Below are 19,026 nucleotides of genomic sequence, written 5' to 3' on the forward strand. Positions count from 1 at the left end.
GGGTTCTGTCTTCCCGAATATTAAGATGCTTCTCCGATCCTTTGGGTATTTCATCCTTTAAATTTCCCTCTTTTAAAACTCCTTGTTGCGCCTCCTTTATTTGAGTAGTAGGGTTATTATGAATCATTATATTCATAGATTTTACTCGAATGGGTTCTCTGTCCTTCCTGCTCAAGGCATCGGCTACCACATTTGCCTTCCCCGGGTGGTAACGAATCTCAAAGTCGTAATCATTCAACAATTCAATCCACCTACGCTGCCTCATATTCAGTTGTTTCTGATTAAATATGTGTTGAAGACTTTTGTGGTCGGTATATATAATACTTTTGACCCCATATAAGTAGTGCCTCCAAGTCTTTAATGCAAAAACAACCGCGCCTAATTCCAAATCATGCGTCGTATAATTTTGTTCGTGAATCTTCAATTGTCTAGACGCATAAGCAATCACCTTCGTTCATTGCATTAATACACAACCGAGACCTTGCTTTGATGCGTCACAATAAATCACAAAATCATCATTCCCTTCAGGCAATGACAATATAGGTGCCGTAGTTAGCTTTTTCTTCAATAACTAAAACGCTTTCTCTTGTTCATCATTCCATTCAAATTTCTTCCCTTTATGCGTTAATGCAGTCAAGGGTTTTGCTATTCTGGAAAAGTCTTGGATGAACCTTCTGTAGTAACCAGCTAGTCCTAAAAATTGGCGTATGTGTTTCGGAGTTTTCGGGGTTTCCCACTTTTCAACAGTTTCTATCTTTGCCGGATCCACCTTAATACCTTCTTTGTTCACTATGTGACCGAGGAATTGAACTTCTTCCAACCAAAATGCACACTTTGAAAACTTAGCGTACAATTCTTCCTTCCTCAATACTTCTAACACCTTTCTCAAATGTTCACCGTGTTCTTGGTCATTCTTTGAGTAAATAAGTATGTCATCAATGAAAACAATGACAAACTTGTCAAGGTATGATCCACACACTCGGTTCATAAGGTCCATGAACACAGCTGGTGCATTAGTTAAACCAAACAGCATGACCATAAACTCGTAATGATCGTAACGTGTTCTGAAAGCAGTCTTTGGAATATCATCTTCTTTCACCCGCATTTGATGATACCCGGAACGTAAGTCAATCTTTGAATAAACAGACGAGCCTTGTAGTTAATCAAATAAGTCGTCGATTCTCGGTAGTGGGTAGCGGTTCTTGATGGTAAGTTTGTTCAACTCTCGGTAATCGATACACAACCTGAATGTACCATCTTTCTTCTTGACAAACAAAACAGGAGCTCCCCACGGTGATGTGCTTGGTTGAATGAAATCACGCTCTAAAAGTTCTTGTAATTGGCTTTGCAGTTCTTTCATCTCGCTGGGTGCGAGTCTGTAAGGAGCACGAGCTATTGGTGCAGCTCCTGGTACAAGATCTATTTGAAATTCAACAGATCGATGTGGAGGTAGTCCCGGTAATTCTTTCGGAAATACATCGAGAAATTCTTTTGCGATGGGAACATCATTGATGCTCTTTTCTTCAGTTTGTACTTTCTCGACGTGTGCTAGAACAGCATAGCAACCTTTTCTTATTAGTTTTTGTGCCTTCAAATTACTAATAAGATGTAGCTTCGTGCTGCCCTTTTCTCCGTACACCATTAAGGGTTATCCTTCTTCTCGTACAATGCGAATTGCATTTTTATAACATACGATCTCTGCTTTCACCTTCTTCAGCCAGTCCATGCCAACTATTACATCAAAACTTCCTAACTCTACGGGTATCAAATCAATCTTAAATATTTCACTACCCAGTTTAACTTCTCGATTCCCGCATATATAATCTGCTGAAATTAATTTACCGTTTACTAATTCGAGTAAAAATTTACTATCCAACAGCGTCAATGGACATCTTAATTTAGCACAAAAATCTCTACTCATATAGCTTCTATCTGCACCCGAATCAAATAAAACGTAAGCAGATTTATTGTCAATAAGAAACGTACCCGTAACAAGCTCCGGGTCTTCCTGTGCCTCTGCCGCATTAATATTGAAAACTCTTCCACGGCCTTGTCCATTCGTGTTCTCCTGGTTCGGGCAATTTCTAATAATGTGGCCCGGTTTTCCACATTTATAACAAGCTACATTGGCATAACTTTCTCCGACGCTACTTGCTCCGCCATTACTCGTTCCGACATCATTTGTTCCTTTCGTTCTGTTAACCCCTGGTCCGTAGACCTCACACTTCGCCGCGCTATGACCATTTCTTTTACACTTGTTGCAAAATTTGGTGCAGAACCCCGAGTGATACTTTTCACACCTTTGGCATAGCTGCTTCTGATTGTTGTTGTTGTTGTTGTTGTTGCGGTTGTTATTATTGTTGGGATGATTGTTGTAGTTGCTATTGTTGTTGTTGTTGTTGTTGTTGTTGGGCCGTTTGTTGTAGTTGCGATTGATGTTGCGATTGTTGGGATAATTGTTGCGATTATTATTGTAATTGCTGTTGTTGTTATATTGGTGATTCTTATCACCGTTTTCCTCCCACTTTCTTTTGACTTGCTTCACATTGGCCTCTTCAGCCGTCTGTTCTTTAATTCTTTCCTCAATCTGGTTTACTAGTTTGTGAGCCATTCTACATGCCTGTTGTATGGAGGCGGGCTCATGTGAACTTATATCTTCTTGGATTCTTTCCGGTAATCCTTTCACAAACTCGTCGATCTTCTCTTCCTCATCTTCGAACGCTCCCGGACACAATAGGCACAATTCTGTGAATCGTCTTTCGTACGTGGTAATATCAAATCCTTGGGTTCGTAACCCTCTAAGTTCTGTCTTGAGCTTATTGACCTCGGTTCTGGGACGGTACTTCTCGTTCATCAAGTGCTTGAATGCTGACCACGGTAGTGCGTAAGCATCATCTTGTCCTACTTGCTCTAGATAGGTATTCCACCATGTTAACGCAGAACCTGTGAAGGTATGCGTAGCGTACTTCACTTTGTCCTCTTCAGTACACTTACTTATGGCAAACACCGATTCGACCTTCTCGGTCCACCGTTTCAATCCGATCGGTCCTTCGGTTCCATCAAATTCCAAAGGTTTGCAGGCAGTGAATTCTTTGTAGGTGCATCCTACACGATTTCCTGTACTGCTAGATTCAAGGTTATTGTTGGTATGTAGCGCAGCCTGTACTGCGGCTATGTTTGAAGCTAGAAAAGTACGGAATTCCTCATCATTCATATTCACGGTGTGTCGAGTAGTCGGTGCCATTTCCTTCAAAATAGTCAAATGGAACAAGTTAATCATACAGAATATTAAGAGTAGTTAATAGTATTTTGTAGCATAATATGAACTCATTTATAAAAGATTTTTCTTCATATTAGCATTTTATAAGTTTAAATTCGGGTAGTACCTACCCGTTAAGTTCATACTTAGTAGCTAATATACAATTCAACTACTACAATTCTATATGAAAAACTGATTATAATAATATTTCGCGTTCAAACTTTTACACAATATTTTACAAACTTACAATACCGCTTATTTTACATATAGCATGAAATATAGCACACAATAAATTTGATACAAGATGGTTGTGAAGATAATTCTAGCTAGTACACAAGTCGTTCAGCAAAGGCAATAAAGACACGTAATTCATACGTCCAGAAGCAAGTCATGCATTCTGGTTTTACTAGGACTACTTCCCATCCTTGGTCTTGTGGAACATAACCGTTATGGCCGTTGATAAGACAGCATGTTGTAACGTCGTCAAAGGGACGAGGGTTACGTAATGACCAACAGTCTCGTAATAACCTAAAAACCTCATTTCTTACCCCAATTACCGACTCCGTCACTTGTGGGAATGTTTTGTTTAATAGTTGTAGCCCGATGTTCTTTTTCTCACTTTGGTGAGAAGCGAACATTACTAACCCGTAAGCATAGCATGCTTTTTTATGTTGCATGTTAGCCGCTTTTTCTAAATCATAAAGTCCTATATTCGGATACATTGAGTCAAAATAATTTCTTAACCCGTTGCGAAAAATAGCATTTGGGTTCCCCGCAATATATGCGTCAAAGTAAACACATCGTAACTTATGGATTTCCCAATGTGATATCCCCCATCTTTCGAACGAAAGCCTTTTATAAACCAAGGCATTCTTGGAACGTTCTTCGAATGTCTTACAAACTGATCTCGCCTTAAATAGTTGTGCCGAAGAATTCTGACCGACTCTAGACAAGATTTCATCAATCATGTCTCCAGGTAGGTCTCTTAAAATATTGGGTTGTCTATCCATTTTGTGTTTTTATACTGTAAAATAGACAAGAGTTAGATTCATAAAAAAAATACTTATTAATACAAGCAATTTTTACATACATCATAAAGCATAAGCACACTATATTACATATATTACACCACACGAATACAACTATCTTATTCCGACTCGCTCGTTTCTTCTTGTTCGGTTTTGGTTCGTTTTGCCAAGTTTCTAGGGATATATGATGTTCCCCTAATACGAGCCGTCGTTGTCCACATTGGTTTAGAAAAACCTGGTGGTTTAGAGGTTCCTGGGTCATTGTTACAACTTAAGGACTTCGGGGGTTGACGATACATATAAAGTTCATCGGGGTTGGAATTAGATTTCTCTATTTTTATGCCCTTTCCCTTATTATTTTCTTTTGCCTTTTTAAATTCAGTTGGGGTAATTTCTATAACATCATCGGAATTCTCGTCGGAATCCGATTCATCGGAGAATTGGTAATCCTCCCAATATTTTGCTTCCTTGGCGGAAACACCATTGACCATAATTAACCTTGGTCGGTTCGTTGAGGATTTTCTTTTACTTAACCGTTTTATTATTTCCTCCACCGGTTCTATTTCCTCTTCCGGTTCCTCCTCTTCCGGTTTTGATTCTTCTTCCGGTTCTGATTCTTCTTCCGGTTCCTCTTCGAGAACTTGTGAATCAGTCCAATATATATTCGACTCTTCGTTATTATTAGGTGAGTCAATGGGATTTGTGCTAGAGGTAGACATCTATCACATAATATCAAACATGTTAAGAGATTAATATATCACATAATATTCACATGTTAAAAATATATAGTTTCCAACAAAATTTGTTAAGCAATCATTTTTCAAGTAAACACGGTCGAAGTCCAGACTCACTAATGCATCCTAACAAACTCGATAAGACACACTAATGCAAAATTCTGGTTCTCTAAGACCAACGCTCGGATACCAACTGAAATGTCCCGTTCTTATTGATTAAAAACGTTCCATATTAATTGATTTCGTTACGAGGTTTTGACCTCTATATGAGACGTTTTTCAAAGACTGCATTCATTTTAAAACAAACCATAACCTTTATTTCATCAATAAAGGTTTAAAAAGCTTTACATAGATTATCAAATAATGATAATCTAAAATATCCTGTTTACACATGATTATTACATAATGGTTTACAATACAAATATGTTACAACGAAATAAGTTTCTTAAATGCAGTTATTACACAATATCATACATGCATGGACTCCAAATCTTGTCCTTATTTAAGTATACGACAGTGGAAGCTCTTAATAATCACCTGAGAATAAACATGCTTAAAACGTCAACAAAATATGTTGGTGAGTTATAGGTTTAACCTATATATATTAAATCGTAACAATAGACCACAAGATTTCATATTTCAATATACATCCCATACATAGAGATAAAAATCATTCATATGGTGAACACCTGGTAACCGACATTAACAAGATGCATATATAAGAATATCCCCATCATTCCGGGACACCCTTCGGATATGATATGTAACATCCCGCATTTTTCCGTTAAATTATTTTAACGCCCGTCTTTTCTTTTTAAATAATACCCTTCATATCTAGATTCGTATCCTTTGTTAAGTAACATTTTAAATATTTTCGTTATCGAATTTTTAATATCTCCCGTACTTCCGTGTAATTTAAAATAATTCGTTTGGTCAATTCACGCACCCGCAACCGAACGCGAGGGACTAGTTTCGCCATTGGAGCAAAGATGTGACTAGCTTGACTAGTCAACACCCACCTCCCCATTTTCCTTTTCATTTTCATTTCCATTTTCTTTCTATACTTTCCAATTTTCTCTCAAACACCACTACAAAGAATCATCATCTAAATTCGGATTTGGAAGCTTCAACCAAAACAAATTACATATTTGGAATCCTTGCAACTTCCTCTTCGATTCCATACCAATTTCATCTCATTTGGGTAACTTTCTAAAATCACTAGATTTCTTTAAATTCGTGTTCTTGACTTATAAAGTAGTTAATTAGTGTCTATGGCTCATTGTGATGTCGTGTATGTAATTTGTATGCTCGATTTGTTATTTTTGGTGTAACTAGTTCATTATGAAAATTGCTTGCTAAATCTTTGATTTTGGATGATTAAAAGTTATTTAATTGTTAAAGTTCATGTATTAAATGTGTTACTAGCGTCATTAGCTTCAATTTGATGTGTAGGTTGATTAAGAAAACTTCAAAAACATGATTATTGATTTTGAGATGTTTGACTAGGGTTTGATAGTTCTTGACATGAATTTTTGGATGCTTGAATGCCATGAAATGTTAATTGTTAGTGTTTAGTAGTAATGTATGCTTCATTACCTTCAAAACGGCATATCACATGTGTGAATTGGATTCCCGAAACTTAAAATGCATTTGATGAACTTGAAACTTTGAAAATGAATTCTTAATGATCACTTGACGGAAAATCGGTTATTGAAATTGATGTTTTTGTTTGATGAAACGTGTTTAGTTGTTTTCCTTGTCAAATTACCTTTCCAACGATATATAGTATGCATTTTGGATGTTTTCGGTTCATAAAATATGTTAATTTGAGTTTTGGTTCGTGACTTGGTCTATTTTTCTGCAAACAGCAAAAATTCCAGGTATGCGCGCCGTGCAACCTCAGCGCGCCGCGCAAAACAGAAATCCCAGATATCTGCCCCCTTTAGTTGAGTTCTGACCCGGATTTACACTAGGGTGCGCGCCGCGCATATGCCCAGCTCATTTTTGTTTTTATTTTTCCTTTCACAAAATGTTTCCCGCTTAACCGTAACTCCGATTAACATGAAACTTGGCCATTCTGCTCATAAATGATTTCTCATCATGGGAAAATTGTCGGATACCCGACCCGACCCCGTTGACCTTGACTTTGACCAAGTTTGACTTTTAGTCAAACTTAACCAAACAATTATACGATCGTTCTAACATGCTTAATTACTTGTATCGTGCATGAAACTTGACTAATTGATTCACATGCTACATAATCGAGTCGTAACGAGCCATAGGACTAATTGAACATCTTTGACCGTTTGTGTTTACCGTTATTGATATAACCTATATGTTTAGGTCAAGACTAGCTTTGTCTTTGCATGCGTTTACTTGTTGAAGTACTTTATTAACTCTTGCACGCAAGGTGAGATCATAGTCCCACTTTTACTCTTTTAAACTTACTTTTGGGATGAGAAAACATAAACGATTCTTTTGAACTAAGTGAACACAAGAACGGGAAAACAAACATTCTACATACGAGTTTAGAACGAAAATCCTCAATCCGATTATCATTAGTTACATCAGATGGTGTAAGCGAGAACTTATGTTATATGGCCATATGGGTTGACAACCCTCATCTTTGACGGTTCGCTACCGTCTACGGATGAAATATATTTTCGAGAATCAGTGTTTGTTCTAGCACTATGGATGGGGTATACAATGGATGGAATGTTAAGCTTTGATAATTGGGTGCTCGTGAATATTAACTTTTAGAATGTATTACTATTATTTCAACTTTGCAAACCTTGTGGTTCGACTTACTTACTTTTACTCACTTACTTACTTAAACCTATGATTTCACCAACGTTTTTGTTGACAGATTTCTATGTTTTTCTCAGGTCTTGCACGATATGTGATACATGCTTCCGCTCATTATTTGATACTTGCATTGGATGTCGAGTATACATGCATTTCATGGAGCGTCTTATGACTTTACTTCAAACCGTGTCGCCTAGATTTCATTTGTACTTATAACCTTGTAACTTAACTTTTGGTTGAACAATTCTTTTAAACTTTGGAAACAATCTTTATGTTGAAATGAAGGCGACATATTTTGGTCAAACGTTGTCATAAAGACTTATGACCAGGTAATGGGACCCATGTAGACGACGCCGTCACTTGACGATTTGTCGGGGTCGCTACAAGTGGTATCAGAGCCTTGGTTGTAGGGATTTAGAGTTCATTTGTGTCCACCCCGAGTCATAGGGTACATAGGTGAATCTAGACTACAACCGGCATATAGACTGAAGTAGGAATTACTTGACTATTTGTGCATTTATACTCGAACTCTTCTATCATATCTAACTCGTATTCGATCTTGATCTTACGTTGATAAATTTTGTTGACGCGCCACCTTGACTTTATAAAGTAATGTTAAATGCACATGTAAATCAGGGTAATATAATTTCCGGGATTATATTACGGTGATTCACATGGACGTTCCGACATTATGACGTAAAGAATTTAAGGCGAGTCAAGGAAAAATTTCCTCTCTATCCTTATTCCATACTCCGGTTAGTATTGTTGAAAATACTAACCAACGATATTCTTGTGTCATGAAGGAACAATGGCTCACCAAGGTCAACACAATACTCCTCTCGAAACCCTAGAACAAGATCTTCAACGAATGATAACCACCGCCGTGGGTACGGCCGTGGCCGATCACTTTTCTAACAACAACAATCATGGAACCGGTAATTCAAACGAAGGTTGCTCCTACAAGAACTTCATGAAGTACAATCCTTCCACTTTCGATGGAACCGGAGGACCGGTTACTCTCACCCGATGGTTTGAACAAATGGAGACCGTTTTTAACACAAGCGGTTGTCAGGACCAAGATAAGGTCAAGTTTTCCACCCTCACTCTTACCGGTATCGCTCTCTCATGGTGGAACACGTATGTACAATCAGTGGGTATCGATGAAGCCCTTACACTCTCTTGGACCAAATTAAGAGAAAGAATGATCACCGAATACTTCCCGCGCGATGAGACTCGAAGGCTCGAGCAAGGGCTAAGGAATTTAAGAACGGTCGGGAATGACCTCGGAGCTTATAATCAACGGTTTACCGAACTAGTCTCAATGTGTCCAAATCTCATGACTCCCGAATCCCTAAGAGTCGAACTTTACATGGATGGCCTCCCTAAGAGCATTCAACACGGGGTAATGGCATCCCAACCCACTAACCTACAAGAGGCTTTAACAAAGGCCCACCAAACTTTAGAAACAGTGAATGAAATGGAAGCACCGGTACGAATGGTCGAGAACCACCCGGGTAACAACAAAAGAAAATGGGAAGCCTCGCAACCAAGCAACCACAACAATAACAACATCTCCAAGAAGCCTTTCACCCCCGGCGGCAAGAAGGGGTATGCCGGAACCCTACCTCACTGTAACAAGTGTCGCAAACATCATTTTGGTGAATGTGGCAAACCATTTTGCGTCAAGTGTCAAAGAAGTGGCCATGTGGCCCATGTCTGTAAGGGTACCGTTATCGTCGCTCGAAGGGTGCCCAACGCACACAGGACGGGTGCATGCTTTGAGTGTGGCCAACTGGGTCATTTTAGGAATGTGTGCCCAAAGAAGAAATCAACCCCAACGCACGACATTGAACTTTCAACATCGACACCTAGGATGCCCGAGACGACGATGGACTAGTCACGGGTACGTTTCTTCACAACAAACCGTATATTTCATACTTATTCAATTCAGTTACCGCTGGACGTTCTACAACCGAGACTTTGACTTGTACTCATTACTTTCCATCTTTTCCCCTAGATACTATTTAGGCGATTTAAGCGACCAATGGAAAAATATTGTGTGCCTATAAATATTATCGGAGGATATACGTTAAGAAATTGAACTCGACACCAATAGAACTAAGGAACTCAAAACCTATTCATTAAGGAGAAATTGTTGCCCTACATTTATGTATAGATTATTGTGAACTAAGAAATTTTCGGTTGGAAACCGATACCCTCTCCCTCGCATCCATGACCTCATGATTATTTGCACGAATCCCGTATGTTCCAAATCGACCTCCGTTCCGGTTATCATCAATTGGGGGTTAAGTGAGACGATATCTCCTAAGCCACTTTCCGAACTCGCAACGTTAGTTGTAAATCTCTCTTAGTACCGTTTGATTTATTTAGGGCTCGCCCGTATCCATAAACCTCTTGAACCGCGTATGCAAATTCATATAGACTAATCTGTTATCGTATTTATAGATGACATCTTAACTTATTCAAGTAAAGAAGGAAAACGAACAACATCACCATCTTAAGCTCGAACTTTTGAGAAAAGAGCAACTCTATACCAAATTCTCCGAGTGAGAATTTCTGTTGAACGAAGTCCAATTTTCTAGACCATGATGTTAATGGTCAAGGCATTACAATCAATCTCGAAATCAAGCCACATGTAATCAGGAAACTCTCCCAACTCAGACTTATATTCGTAAAAATATTAGATCTCACCGGTTGTTACCGAAGATTCATTTCTGACTTTTCTCGTGTCACACGACTTTTAAACTCGTTAACTCACTAAGGAAAACTCTAAACCTCTCCGTGTTCGAACCTTGAGCGTGATTCTTCACACCAACATTTCTAGTTAAAATCGTATAGCAACAGATGGAACTCAAACATGGAAATATTTCTACTTGAACGCCGAAAGGCATACTCTCTCGTCTCAAAAATCAACATAACTAAAATTCGTTATTTTGCACGAAGAATTCGAATACTAAATTGTGGATCCGATCAATTTTCTCGTCATCCCGTACCACACTACCTACCTCTGTTATTTCACCGTCACCGTCTAATATTACTGGAATTTAAGGTAACACACAATCCAACGATACTTCACTCTTCTTTGACTTAACGCCCTTGTGTTTCTGAAAATCGGTCAACTATTATTCAACCCCGAACTATACAACTACGTGTACTACCCCGTTTCTCTTTCAGACTTCAACTTTTGACAACTAGAGGCACGTTATGGCAACCCCGAGATGTAAGCTCATCCTATTCTAAGTCCTCATTTCACTCCTATCTTTATCGCTCGCATTTCCGTTTAAGGAAACTCCTTGTAACATTTCTCCATGGATAGAGAAACTCTTCATATTACAATAGTATTCGCCACGAGGGTGAATAGTTCTAACGAACATTTTCGAACCCTAACTAACTTGTTCAAACGTATATTAAGAGATTCTATTCCAACACGGTGCATCTTTGTCAATTATCACGTATCGAAATACTCGTTTCACTTCTAGTTTTGCAAGAAACCTTGGAGACCCGCTTAGACATGAGTACCGCGTACCACCCACAAACCGACGAACCGAGCAAACGAACGATTTACGTCTTGGAAAGACATGTCACAAACTCGTATTGTCACCTTTAGTAGATCACTCTTACAACAGTAGATACCACTCGTGTGTTCACACGCACTTTCCGAAACCCTATATGACCGCTAATGTCATACCCCTGTTCATTTAACCAAAGCATCAACCACCGAAATCTGAACTCCATCAAGAAACAACAATTGAGATCGTTCAAGTCCGAGAAGGGCTCGAGACAACCCATTGTCGCCAGAAGAGTTATACCAAACTTAGATGAAAACCTCACAAATCCCAGTGTGTAACCGCGTAATATTGAGAAACCGCACCTTGGAAAGGTGTAATCCATTTTGGGAAATCGAGAAAGGCTATAGCCGCAATATTGAACCTTTTGAAACCTTGGGGCGTATTGGAACCGCTTCCTACCGTTTAGAACTTCCGACTCAATTAAGTTTCCGTTTACCTTACATTTCGTGTAACAAACATAGAAATGTGTCCTGCAGAACAGGAACGTGCAATTCTTCTAAATGCACCAACTATTGAAGACAAACTTCTCTTCATAGGAAAACCAGTTGAAACCGGGGATCGTAAAAATCCAAATTCATGAGAACACTCAAGGACGTACCTTCACTTATTCATAGCATTGACATCTCCGGTCTCGAGTGAGAGGCATCGATTATTATTTCCAACTAAATTTCGGGACAAAATTTCTTTTGAGGTGTGGATAATGTAACATCCCGCATTTTTCCGTTAAATTATTTTAACGCCCGTCTTTTCTTTTTAAATAATACCCTTCATATCTAGATTCGTATCCTTTGTTAAGTAACATTTTAAATATTCTCGTTATCGAATTTTTAATATCTCCCGTACTTCCGTGTAATTTAAAATAATTCGTTTGGTCAATTCACGCACCCGCAACCGAACGCGAGGGACTAGTTTTGCCATTGGAGCAAAGATGTGACTAGCTTGACTAGTCAACACCCACCTCCCCATTTTCCTTTTCATTTTCATTTCCATTTTCTTTCTATACTTTCCAATTTTCTCTCAAACACCACTACAAAGAATCATCATCTAAATTCGGATTTGGAAGCTTCAACCAAAACAAATTACATATTTGGAATCCTTGCAACTTCCTCTTCGATTCCATACCAATTTCATCTCATTTGGGTAACTTTCTAAAATCACTAGATTTCTTTAAATTCGTGTTCTTGACTTATAAAGTAGTTAATTAGTGTCTATGGCTCATTGTGATGTCGTGTATGTAATTTGTATGCTCGATTTGTTGTTTTTGGTGTAACTAGTTCATTATGAAAATTGCTTGCTAAATCTTTGATTTTGGATGATTAAAAGTTGTTTAATTGTTAAAGTTCATGTATTAAATGTGTTACTAGCGTCATTAGCTTCAATTTGATGTGTAGGTTGATTAAGAAAACTTCAAAAACATGATTATTGATTTTGAGATGTTTGACTAGGGTTTGATAGTTCTTGACATGAATTTTTGGATGCTTGAATGCCATGAAATGTTAATTGTTAGTGTTTAGTAGTAATGTATGCTTCATTACCTTCAAAACGGCATATCACATGTGTGAATTGGATTCCCGAAACTTAAAATGCATTTGATGAACTTGAAACTTTGAAAATGGATTCTTAATGATCACTTGACTGAAAATCGGTTATTGAAATTGATGTTTTTGTTTGATGAAACGTGTTTAGTTGTTTTCCTTGTCAAATTACCTTTCCAACGATATATAGTATGCATTTTGGATGTTTTCGGTTCATAAAATATGTTAATTTGAGTTTTGGTTCGTGACTTGGTCTATTTTTCTGCAAACAGCAAAAATTCCAGGTATGCGCGCCGTGCAACCTCAGCGCGCCGCGCAAAACAGAAATCCCAGATATCTGCCCCCTTTAGTTGAGTTCTGACCCGGATTTACACTAGGGTGCGCGCCGCGCAACCCATAGCGCGCCGCGCATATGCCCAGCTCATTTTTGTTTTTATTTTTCCTTTCACAAAATTTTTCCCGCTTAACCGTAACTCCGATTAACATGAAACTTGGCCATTCTGCTCATAAATGATTTCTCATCATGGGAAAATTGTCGGATACCCGACCCGACCCTGTTGACCTTGACTTTGACCAAGTTTGACTTTTAGTCAAACTTAACCAAACAATTATACGATCGTTCTAACATGCTTAATTACTTGTATCGTGCATGAAACTTGACTAATTGATTCACATGCTACATAATCGAGTCGTAACGAGCCATAGGACTAATTGAACATCTTTGACCGTTCGTGTTTACCGTTATTGATATAACCTATATGTTTAGGTCAAGACTAGCTTTGTCTTTGCACGCGTTTACTTGTTGAAGTACTTTATTAACTCTTGCACGCAAGGTGAGATCATAGTCCCACTTTTACTCTTTTAAACTTACTTTTGGGATGAGAAAACATAAACGATTCTTTTGAACTAAGTGAACACAAGAACGGGAAAACAAACATTCTACATACGAGTTTAGAACGAAAATCCTCAATCCAATTATCATTAGTTACATCAGATGGTGTAAGCGAGAACTTATGTTATATGGTCATATGGGTTGACAACCCTCATCTTTGACGGTTCGCTATCGTCTACGGATGAAATATATTTTCGAGAATCAGTGTTTGTTCTAGCACTATGGATGGGGTATACAATGGATGGAATGTTAAGCTTTGATAATTGGGTGCTCGTGAATATTAACTTTTAGAATGTATTACTATTATTTCAACTTTGCAAACCTTGTGGTTCGACTTACTTACTTTTACTCACTTACTTACTTAAACCTATGATTTCACCAACGTTTTCGTTGACAGATTTCTATGTTTTTCTCAGGTCTTGCACGATATGTGATACATGCTTCCGCTCATTATTTGATACTTGCATTGGATGTCGAGTATACATGCATTTCATGGAGCGTCTTATGACTTTACTTCAAACCGTGTCGCCTAGATTTCATTTGTACTTATAACCTTGTAACTTAACTTTTGGTTGAACAATTCTTTTAAACTTTGGAAACAATCTTTATGTTGAAATGAAAGCGACATATTTTGGTCAAACGTTGTCATAAAGACTTATGACCAGGTAATGGGACCCATGTAGACGACGCCGTCACTTGACGATTTGTCGGGGTCGCTACAAGTGGTATCAGAGCCTTGGTTGTAGGGATTTAGAGTTCATTTGTGTCCACCCCGAGTCATAGGGTACATAGGTGAATCTAGACTACAACCGGCATATAGACTGAAGTAGGAATTACTTGACTATTTGTGCATTTATACTCGAACTCTTCTATCATATCTAACTCGTATTCGATCTTGATCTTACGTTGATAAATTTTGTTGACGCGCCACCTTGACTTTATAAAGTAATGTTAAATGCACATGTAAATCAGGGTAATATAATTTCCGGGATTATATTACGGTGATTCACATGGACGTTCCGACATTATGACATAAAGAATTTAAGGCGAGTCAAGGAAAAATTTCCTCTCTATCCTTATTCCATACTCCGGTTAGTATTGTTGAAAATACTAACCAACGATATTCTTGTGTCATGAAGGAACAATGGCTCACCAAGGTCAACACAATACTCCTCTCGAAACCCTAGAACAAGATCTTCAACGAATGATAACCACCGCCGTGGGTACGGCCGTGGCCGATCACTTTTCTAACAACAACAATCATGGAACCGGTAATTCAAACGAAGGTTGCTCCTACAAGAACTTCATGAAGTACAATCCTTCCACTTTCGATGGAACCGGAGGACCGGTTACTCTCACCCGATGGTTTGAACAAATGGAGACCGTTTTTAACACAAGCGGTTGTCAGGACCAAGATAAGGTCAAGTTTTCCACCCTCACTCTTACCGGTATCGCTCTCTCATGGTGGAACACGTATGTACAATCAGTGGGTATCGATGAAGCCCTTACACTCTCTTGGACCGAATTAAGAGAAAGAATGATCACCGAATACTTCCCGCGCGATGAGACTCGAAGGCTCGAGCAAGGGCTAAGGAATTTAAGAACGGTCGGGAATGACCTCGGAGCTTATAATCAACGGTTTACCGAACTAGTCTCAATGTGTCCAAATCTCATGACTCCCGAATCCCTAAGAGTCGAACTTTACATGGATGGCCTCCCTAAGAGCATTCAACACGGGGTAATGGCATCCCAACCCACTAACCTACAAGAGGCTTTAACAAAGGCCCACCAAACTTTAGAAACGGTGAATGAAATGGAAGCACCGGTACGAATGGTCGAGAACCACCCGGGTAACAACAAAAGAAAATGGGAAGCCTCGCAACCAAGCAACCACAACAATAACAACATCTCCAAGAAGCCTTTCACCCCCGGCGGCAAGAAGGGGTATGCCGGAACCCTACCTCACTGTAACAAGTGTCGCAAACATCATTTTGGTGAATGTGGCAAACCATTTTGCGTCAAGTGTCAAAGAAGTGGCCATGTGGCCCATGTCTGTAAGGGTACCGTTATCGTCGCTCGAAGGGTGCCCAACGCACACAGGACGGGTGCATGCTTTGAGTGTGGCCAACTGGGTCATTTTAGGAATGTGTGCCCAAAGAAGAAATCAACCCCAACGCACGACATTGAACTTTCAACATCGACACCTAGGATGCCCGAGACGACGATGGACTAGTCACGGGTACGTTTCTTCACAACAAACCGTATATTTCATACTTATTCGATTCAGTTACCGCTAGACGTTCTACAACCGAGACTTTGACTTGTACTCATTACTTTCCATCTTTTCCCCTAGATACTATTTAGGCGATTTAAGCGACCAACGGAAAAATATTGTGTGCCTATAAATATTATCGGAGGATATACGTTAAGAAATTGAACTCGACACCAATAGAACTAAGGAACTCAAAACCTATTCATTAAGGAGAAATTGTTGCCCTACATTTATGTACAGAAATAAATCGATAAATATTATCTTGAATCAATCCATGACCCAGTGTATACATATCTCAGTATTGATCACAACTCAAACTATATATATTTTGGAATCAACCTCAACCCTGTATAGCTAACTCCAACATTCACATATAGAGTGTCTATGGTTGTTCCGAAATATATATAGATGTGTCGACATGATAGGTCGAAACATTGTATACGTGTCTATGGTATCTCAAGATTACATAATATACAATACAAGTTGATTAAGTTATGGTTGGAATAGATTTGTTACCAATTTTCACGTAGCTAAAATGAGAAAAATTATCCAATCTTGTTTTACCCATAACTTCTTCATTTTAAATCCGTTTTGAGTGAATCAAATTGCTATGGTTTCATATTGAACTCTATTTTATGAATCTAAACAGAAAAAGTATAGGTTTATAGTCGAAAAAATAAGTTACAAGTCGTTTTTATAAAGGTAGTCATTTCAGTCGAAAGAACGACGTCTAGATGACCATTTTAGAAAACATACTTCCACTTTGAGTTTAACCATAATTTTTGGATATAGTTTCATGTTCATAATAAAAATAATTTTCTCAGAATAACAACTTTTAAATCAAAGTTTATCATAGTTTTTAACTAACTAACCCAAAACAGCCCGCGGTGTTACTACGACGGCGTAAATCCGGTTTTACGGTATTTTTCGTGTTTCCAGGTTTTAAATCATTAAGTTAGCATATCATATAGATATAGAACATGTGTTTAGTTGATTTTAAAAGTCAAGTTAGAAGGATTAACTTTTATTTGCGAACAAGTTTAGAATTAACTAAACTATGTTCTAGTGATTACAAGTTTAAACCTTCGAATAAGATAGCTTTATATGTATGAATCGAATGATGTTATGAACATCATTACTACCTAAAGTTCCTTGGATAAACCTACTGGAAATGAGAAAAATAGATCTAGCTTCAAAGGATCCTTGGATGGCTTGAAAGTTCTTGAAGCAGAATCATGACACGAAAACAAGTTCAAGTAAGATCATCACTTGAAATAAGATTGTTATAGTTATAGAAATTGAACCAAAGTTTGAATATGATTATTACCTTGTATTAGAATGATAACCTACTGTAAGAAACAAAGATTTCTTGAGGCTGGATGATCACCTTACAAGATTGGAAGTGAGCTAGCAAACTTGAAAGTATTCTTGATTTTATGTAACTAGAATTTGTAGAATTTATGAAGAACACTTAGAACTTGAAGATAGAACTTGAGAGAGATTAATTAGATGAAGAAAATTGAAGAATAAAAGTGTTTGTAGGTGTTTTTGGTCGTTGGTATATGGATTAGATATAAAGGATGTGTAATTTTGTTTACATGTAAATAAGTCATGAATGATTACTCATATTTTTGTAATGATGTATGAATATCTCTTAATATGATATATATACATTAAATGTCTTTACAACGATAATCGTTACATATATGTCTCGTTTAAAAATCATTAAGTTAGTAGTCTTGTTTTTACATATGTAGTTCATTGTTAATATACTTAATGATATGTTTACTTATCATAGTATCATGTTAACTATATATATATATATCCATATATATGTCATCATATAGTTTTTACAAGTTTTAACGTTCGTGAATCACCGGTCAACTTGGGTGGTCAATTGTCTATATGAAACCTATTTCAATTAATCAAGTCTTAACAAGTTTGATTGATTAACATGTTGGAAACATTTAATCATGTAAATATCAATTTCATTTAATATATAAAAACATGGAAAAGTTTGGGTCACTACACAATAAATGAAAAGGAAACAAGATCATGTCCAAATTCAAAAAGGGAAAAAAGATTAGGTCTAAATTCAAGAAGCATGCTTTTATACCATAACTCTCTTGGCGTGTTATTACTTTTACATAAGTGTATAGATTAAACAAATATGTATGGAACATTTCTTTTCAATAAACCCTACCATGAGCAAGCACATTGGGTAGAACACCTTTCACTAGAGATTCTAATTAGGTTAAAAAGAATGCCTTGGACGTTTTACAGTGCCAAATATTGAACCCGAGACCTCCAACTTCACTAGGAGACCTGATGGCCAATCGAGCAAAGTGTAAGTGGTTATGTATGGAGCATTTTTGCATACCAATAATTGGTAGATAACAACAAAAAAATGTCTGAAAAACTCACAATTAATACATACCGTTTTTAACAGTTAAAAATATAGTTAAATATAAACTATAGTAATATGTTTACAATATGTTCGGATATATATTTCTAATAGTTGAAACACACGTGGAATTATAGATTTCATTAATATATGAATGTTTATATATAAATATGAATTCTCATGAATCGCATATAGTCATATACAAACATATTTAATATTTTTGTAGTCTTCGTTAATATTCGAACTTTTAAATATAAATATTCTTCATTTGTTATAATTCAGTAGGCTTATAACTACCTTTAGTGGTTTGATTCTTGATGTTATAATTCAGTAGGCTTATAACTACCTTTAGTGGTTTGATTCTTGATTAAGAATGCTAATAATGAAGTGTAAGAACAAAGATGATAATGGAGAGAAAGAAAGAAACACTTTGTAAGTGTGAGAAATGGTGCAAGTTTAATGCTTGCATTCATGGCTATTTATAGCAAAAATATCACAAGTTTAGGT

This window comes from Rutidosis leptorrhynchoides, chromosome 8, assembly GCF_046630445.1.
Source record: "Rutidosis leptorrhynchoides isolate AG116_Rl617_1_P2 chromosome 8, CSIRO_AGI_Rlap_v1, whole genome shotgun sequence".
Taxonomy (NCBI): Eukaryota; Viridiplantae; Streptophyta; class Magnoliopsida; order Asterales; family Asteraceae; genus Rutidosis; species Rutidosis leptorrhynchoides.